Here is a 6858-nt window from a genome sequence, read left to right as displayed (position 1 = left end):
TTTAGATATATACTCTTCTATTTTTTCAGATGGGATTTCCTGACACTTGTACAATGTTGAATAATATTGATGAAAAATCTTTTTGATTTTTACATTATCTGTCAGCATCTCATCTCCTTCTTGTATCTTTAATATAAGATTTTTTTGACGTTCTTTTCTTAATTTATATGCTAACCATTTCCCTGGTTTATTTGCAAATTCAAAAGTCCTTTGTTTAGCAAAATTTAGTTTCCTTTCAATTTCTCTAACTGTCAGCATTGATACTTGATTCTGTAACATTTTAATTTGATTTACAATAGAAACTTTAGTTGGATTCTTTTTCAATTCTTCCTCTTTTTGTTTTATTTCTTCCAAAATTAATTGCATTTTCTGTTGTTTCTTTTTTTTTAATTCAGAGTTACATTTAATAAAATATCCCCTCATAAATGCCTTACTTGTATCCCAAACAATATTTTCATCTGTTCCTTTATGTAAATTATGTTCAAAAAACTCTTTTAATTTCTTCTTACATTCTTGTACTACTTTGTCATTCTGTAATAAAGATTCATTTAGTCTCCATCTAAATCCAAGATTTTTTTTTTTTAAAGTTAATATCACAGGATTGTGGTCCGAAAAAGTTTTTGGTAATATATCCATTTTAAAAATATCCTTCGCTAGAATTTTAGACATCCAAATCATATCAATCCTCGAGAATGTTTTATGTCTTTCTGAAAAATAAGTAAATTCCTTTGCGTTATCATTTATATATCTCCAGGTATCCACCAATTCTAAATTTTCCATCAGTTCAAAGCAAATCTTCGGTAATTTACCCTGTGTCTCTTTAATATTTTTTTCAGAAAGTCTATCAATTTTTGGTGAGATTACCCCATTCCAATCACCCATGACGCACCAATGATCATATGAAAACTCTGACAATTTTTCCATAAGTCCTGTGTAAAACCTTGTTTTATCTTCATTGGGGGCATAAATACCCACTATCAAAATGTTTGTGCCCTGTAAAGTAATTTCAACCCCCACAAATCTACCACTATCATCCAGTAATACCAATTTAGGAAGCAATTGTGGGTTAATGTAAAGAACAACTCCATTTTTTTTTTTTGGTCCAGCCGAAATAAATTCTTCACCCAAATTTTTACAAATCAAATATTTGGAATCTTTCTTCTTAATATGAGTTTCTTGTAAACAAATTATATCCAATTTTAATTTTTTCAAATAATGAAACACTTTCTTTCTCTTCTGCGCCGTGTTGGCTCCATTTATATTCCAAGTTAGATATTTGTAATCCATCTTTAAGCGTGTATTTTAAAATGTGCCTGATGCTCCTTTTAATCCATCATCTTCCTTCCCCTCCTCTGCATGTTCTTGTTGACTTTGTTTCCCAGGAATTATATCCACATCTTTAAGTTTATCTTCTTCCATGTCTTTTGAAGCTTTTCTCAAGAAGTCCCTTGCTTTTTGAACAGTATTCAATCGATATTTCTGTTGTCTGAATGTAAAAATCACTCCTTCTGGAACATCCCATCTAAATTGAATTTTGCATTGCTTAAGTTTTTCTGTAAGGAAAGCATATTCTTTTCTCTTTCGTAAAAGTCTAATAGGAATTTCTTTCATCACCAGTATTTCCTTACCATCAATTTTAAAGGTATTGTTAAAATGTTGTTGTAATACCATATCTCTGGTCATCTTCTTTATAAAGTGAACAAGCACATCTCTTGGAATTTTTTTCATTGTTGCATATCTGGAATTAATTCTATAAACTTTATCTATTTCAAATTTCATCTGATCTTCATTCAAATCCAGAAATTTTACTAAAGCATTAACAATTTTATCTCTGATGTCTTCACCTGTTTCCTCAGGGATTGCACGGAATCTCAAACAATGTTCTTTATTTCTCATGTCAATCACAGCCATGTAGTCCAAATTTTTTTCTAAGTCAATTTAATATATCTGTTCTATTCTCCAAGATTTGTACCTTTTCTTTAGTATTTTTTGCATCCTTTATTTGCCCAATTGTCCCTTTAATCTCATCCACTTGTGTTTTAATATAGTCTTTTATATTTATCAATTCAGTTTTCATTTCCTGTTTTAGATCACTAATCCCTTCCATTATTTTTTGAAACATATCTGGGGGTATAGCCCCTTCCTGTGGATCAATTGAACCTCTTCGTTCCTGAGCCTTAGCTGTTTTTCTAGTTATCATTCTCATAAGAAGCCTTTAATTTCTGATATTAACCACTGTTCCAAAACCTAGATGCAGTCTATTTCTTTTTTTTTCCTCCACCAACAAAAGAGTTAATATTCCAGGCCTGTTATTATTGTCCGGCCAGCACAGTTCTTATCTACATCCAGGAATGCAAAACAATTCTGGTTCACAACACCAAGCGATTAGTAACATATATGAACAGCAGATTCGTCCAAAAAGAAATAGTCCAAGGAGAAAAATAGTCCAAAATATATTTCCATCAAATAATAAATACCTCTCATCCGTTTTTAAGCTTTAAAAGTCCAAATTCAGGCCAGCTTTTTGTCGTAAAAAAATATAAATTGTTTACATTTTCTTTCTTCCTTAATTATATTTAAAAGAGAAAAAGTATGACTCACCCAGATTTCTCAATTGCTGATTCGTAAACAAATCCCTTTTATTGTAGTAATTTAAGCCAAATGATAAGATTTAGACAGAAGTAGGCTCGCTGGTTAAGAACGTTTTTAAGAAGAAGAAAAAACGCTTCGCTTTTTTCCAGTACAGCTTGCATGGAAGTCCTGACTCCGTCTTCAGCCGCTCGGCATGCCTTCTTATCTCAGGGATTTCCTGATCAATTCCAGCCGCCGACAGCTCAACGAAGTCCTGTGGAAGATCTGATCGGTTCTCCTATACCTTGGAGAACATTTAAGCCAGTCAAAGTTTCCTCTTGGCTGGCTTTTAACTGAAAAAAGCTTCCTCTGAGGCAGAGATCTCTCAGAGACAATCATCAGCTGAGCACTCACTTCCGGGAAGAATATAAATTGAGAGCATTTGCTGATGATTTGATAATTGTATTAGAAAACCCTTTGGAAGGAATTAATGTATTGATGGACAAATTAAAAGAATTTGGACCGTTAGCAGGATTTAAGATCAACAATCAAAAAACAAAGATGTTGGTGAAAAATTTAACTTTAAGGGAACAGAAAGAGTTAATGGACAAGACAGATTTTACAATAGAGAAAAAGTTGAAATGTTTAGGTATCATTATGACAAATAAAAATTCAAAGTTGTTTCATAATAATTATGAAAAATTATGGACAGAGATTAAGAAAGATCTGCTAAAATGGGATAAACTACAATTGTCATTAATGGGTAGAATATCTGTGATAAAAATGAATGTATTACCGAGAATGATGTTTTTGTTTCAAACAATACCTGTAATATCCTCTGATTTACCTTTTAAACAATGGCAAAAAGATATCTCTAAATTTGTATGGCAAGGAAAAAAACCAAGAGTTAAATTTAAACTACTACAAGACGCCAAAGAAAGAGGAGGACTGGGATTACCAAATCTGAGACTTTATTTTGCTGCCTGCTGCCTAGTCTGGATAAAGGAATGGATTTTATTGAGGAATAAAAGACTATTGGATTTGGAGGGTCATAATCTGAAGTGGGGATGGCATGGGTATCTATGGTATGACAAAGTAAAAGTAAATGTAGACTTTAATAATCATTTTATAAGACGTCCTCTGTTGAAAATATGGAATAGATATAAACCAAGGTTTTATTCGAAAATACCATTATGTGTCTCAAGTCAAGAAGCGTTTTACAGAAGAGAGATGGCTGGAAAAGAGAAATGGTTAACTTATCAAGAACTATTAGAAAATGTACATGGGGAATATATAATGAAAGAGAGAGAACAACTGACAAAGGAAGGATATAGTTCTCAATGGTTTGCCTATTTACAATTGTTAGAAAGATATAAAATGGACAAGAAAATGTATGGGTTTGAAATAAGTAAATCTGATTTTGAAATAGGTTTGTGTACAAATGATGAAAATATAATTGCGAAAATGTATAAACTCTTACTGAAAATGGATATGGAGGAAGAACAAGTAAAAGAGCGTATGGTAAAGTGGGCAAAAAATTTTGGTTATAACATACAAATGGATCAATGGGAAAATATGTGGAAAAAAGGCTTGAGATTTACACTATGCTATAATCTTAAAGAAAATTTCTATAAAATGATGTACCGTTGGTACATGACTCCAGAAAAGTTGTCAAAAATGTATAGTAATGTTTCTAATGTTTGTTGGAAATGTAAACAACAAGAAGGATCATTTTATCATATGTGGTGGCTGTGTAAAAAGGCAAAATCATTTTGGGCACAGATAGGTAGGATGATGCAAAAAATTCTAAAGATAAATATTCAGTCAAAACCAGAATTTTTTTTATTGGGTTTTATGGATAAACAAATAGAAAAGAAATATGGAAGAATAATATTATATATGATTACGGCAGCAAGATTATTATATGCACAAAAGTGGAAAATGGAATCAACACCAACAACGGAAGAATGGCTATTGAAATTAATGGACTTAGTTGAGATGGATAAATTAACATGTTTACTTAGAGAAAAATTGACAGATACATTTCTTAAGGAATGGAAGCCTCTCTTGGACTTTTTGTTGAAAGATCAAAATAAAATGATGATATTGGGATTTGACGATTAACTAAGACAGCCTATGGAGAAAAGTGATTCTGTATGTATACATTAAGGGACAGGTTTGATGCATATTATATACTTATAGCTGATCTGCGACAAATCGGAAGTCAACTATTTTATTTTTATTTTTTTGTTGTATTGTTATGTTTTTTGACTTTGTTTTGTTTGTCTTTTGAAAAAAATTGAATAAAAAGAATTATTAAAAAAAAAATTAAGAAAGAGTAATACAGTTCACGGTAAAGGATCCTTATAGATTAAAAAAAGACCTTATGGAGATTACTGTTACCACATAGGGCCCCCAGAGGTGTCAGTTCGATATATAGTTTGCTCGTAGTTTTTGAGCTGCCAGGGCAAATAAGGACACTCTATGCGTGTACTTATACTCTATGTATAAAATTATGCGTGGCATTGAGAAAGTGGATAGAGAAAAGTTCTTCTCCCTCTCTCATAATGTTACACACAATTCCGAGGTTCGTACTGCTGGATGAGATCCCAATACTCAAACAACGTGAGACTTGAGGTTTCAAACCAAAGCTTTCTTTATTTCGTTTGCAAACGGAGACTCACGGGCAGCTCTTGCCAGTCCAGTGAGGTCTAAAATTACAGTTCTCACAAGCATAGATATATTCTTCTATCACTAGGCAGATTGCACAAAGCACATAGGTGGGAGTCTTGGGAGTCTTAGCCTGGCATAGTTACACACAGCACACAAGATGATACAGTTGTATGTGAATCTCACTTGTTGTTCCAGTGTCGACCTTCATCCCTTAACCCTTGCATGTCAGACAACTTAACATTGGCTTCTACTAAAGATCTATTTCACATGGAAATAAATTCAAAATTTGCCATTCTAACAGTCCTCCCTCAAAAAGCGTTTAGAGAATTTAAATCATACAATCCCCTAGGGTTAGTTTCTGATACCTGACCATCATTTGCCTTTGCACTAAATTCTTCATCGCATTGCCATGTGTCAGATTGCCATGTGTCAGATGTATGATGGAACATGGCAAGATACATGGAAGAAGCAACAAAATTAATAGTATTATACAAAGAATCACAAACGCATGTCTTATCCAACCCCAACTTGGAAGCCATGACGTTAACCACGAAAAATCCATTCCCTTGTCTTGCCCAATATTCCGTGCCAAGTGCTGTAGCCCTTGAATGTCTTCTTCTATTTGTTTAGAATGATCTGACAGATTAAAGCAACACATCCCTTTGACAGCTTCACACCCTATGTTCAGTGTCAGGAACAAATAATCAAGTGCAGCTCGATTTTCTAGGGTTCCTTCTCTAAGGCTTTTAACATCTGAGGCTAGATCCTTAAGTGCTTGTGAAGTAAAATTCAAACCTTTAGCCATTGCACATGCCAATTTTTTTTATCATGTTAAAATTCATGGCTGCCGCTACCCCTGGAGTAAAAAATGCTGCTGCAATCATTTCACTATCAGATTTCAGGTTAACATTTGAATCACATTCTGGGGTTAGCTGTATTACTGATCTCTTTCTTCGCTCCTTTTCTTTAGGGGTCAGTATTTCTTGTTTATGAACCTCTCCTTGTTCCTTTGTGGGCAAGGCTAGGGACAGCCTCCCTATAGCACAGGGTCCTCCAGTGCAATTTGCTGGTATATAAGAAAACACTTGACTTCCACATACAAGGAACCAACCTGATAACATACTGAAACCTTCGGCTCATGCTTGTTTTTTAACAGGAACTTTAAGTCCTTCACAGGCTTTACTGTCCACCTCTGTCCTTGTGTGACGGCTTCCGGTGCGTCACTCTCAGGGAGTTCTTCTCATTCGGGTGGAGCTGCCTTCACTTGGGTGTAGTGGATCCACGACTTGACACCTGGTCTCCCAGCTGAAAAGAATGGACTGGCGTCTCCAATGGCAACCTCTGGAGCTTTCTGGCGTACCTATGGAGATCATGTAAAATAGACTGCAGGGCAATTACATATTCTCGTAACTGTGCTTCCCCTATTATCAAAGATACTCCTTGCCCCTTGTTTATACCCAAATCAGGAGGTCTGCCATACAACATCTCATAAGGTGTTAATTTAGTCTCACCCCTTGGTGTAGATCGTAGTCGAGTCAAAGCTAATGGCAAAGCCTCAGGCCATTTTAACTTGGTTTCTCTGCTGATCTTTACCACAAAACTCCAAAAGCATGG

This window comes from Rhineura floridana, chromosome 3 (assembly GCF_030035675.1).
Source record: "Rhineura floridana isolate rRhiFlo1 chromosome 3, rRhiFlo1.hap2, whole genome shotgun sequence".
Classification (NCBI taxonomy): Eukaryota; Metazoa; Chordata; class Lepidosauria; order Squamata; family Rhineuridae; genus Rhineura; species Rhineura floridana.
The sequence above is the reverse complement of the archived record's forward strand: the minus strand, read 5'-3'. Positions refer to the sequence as shown.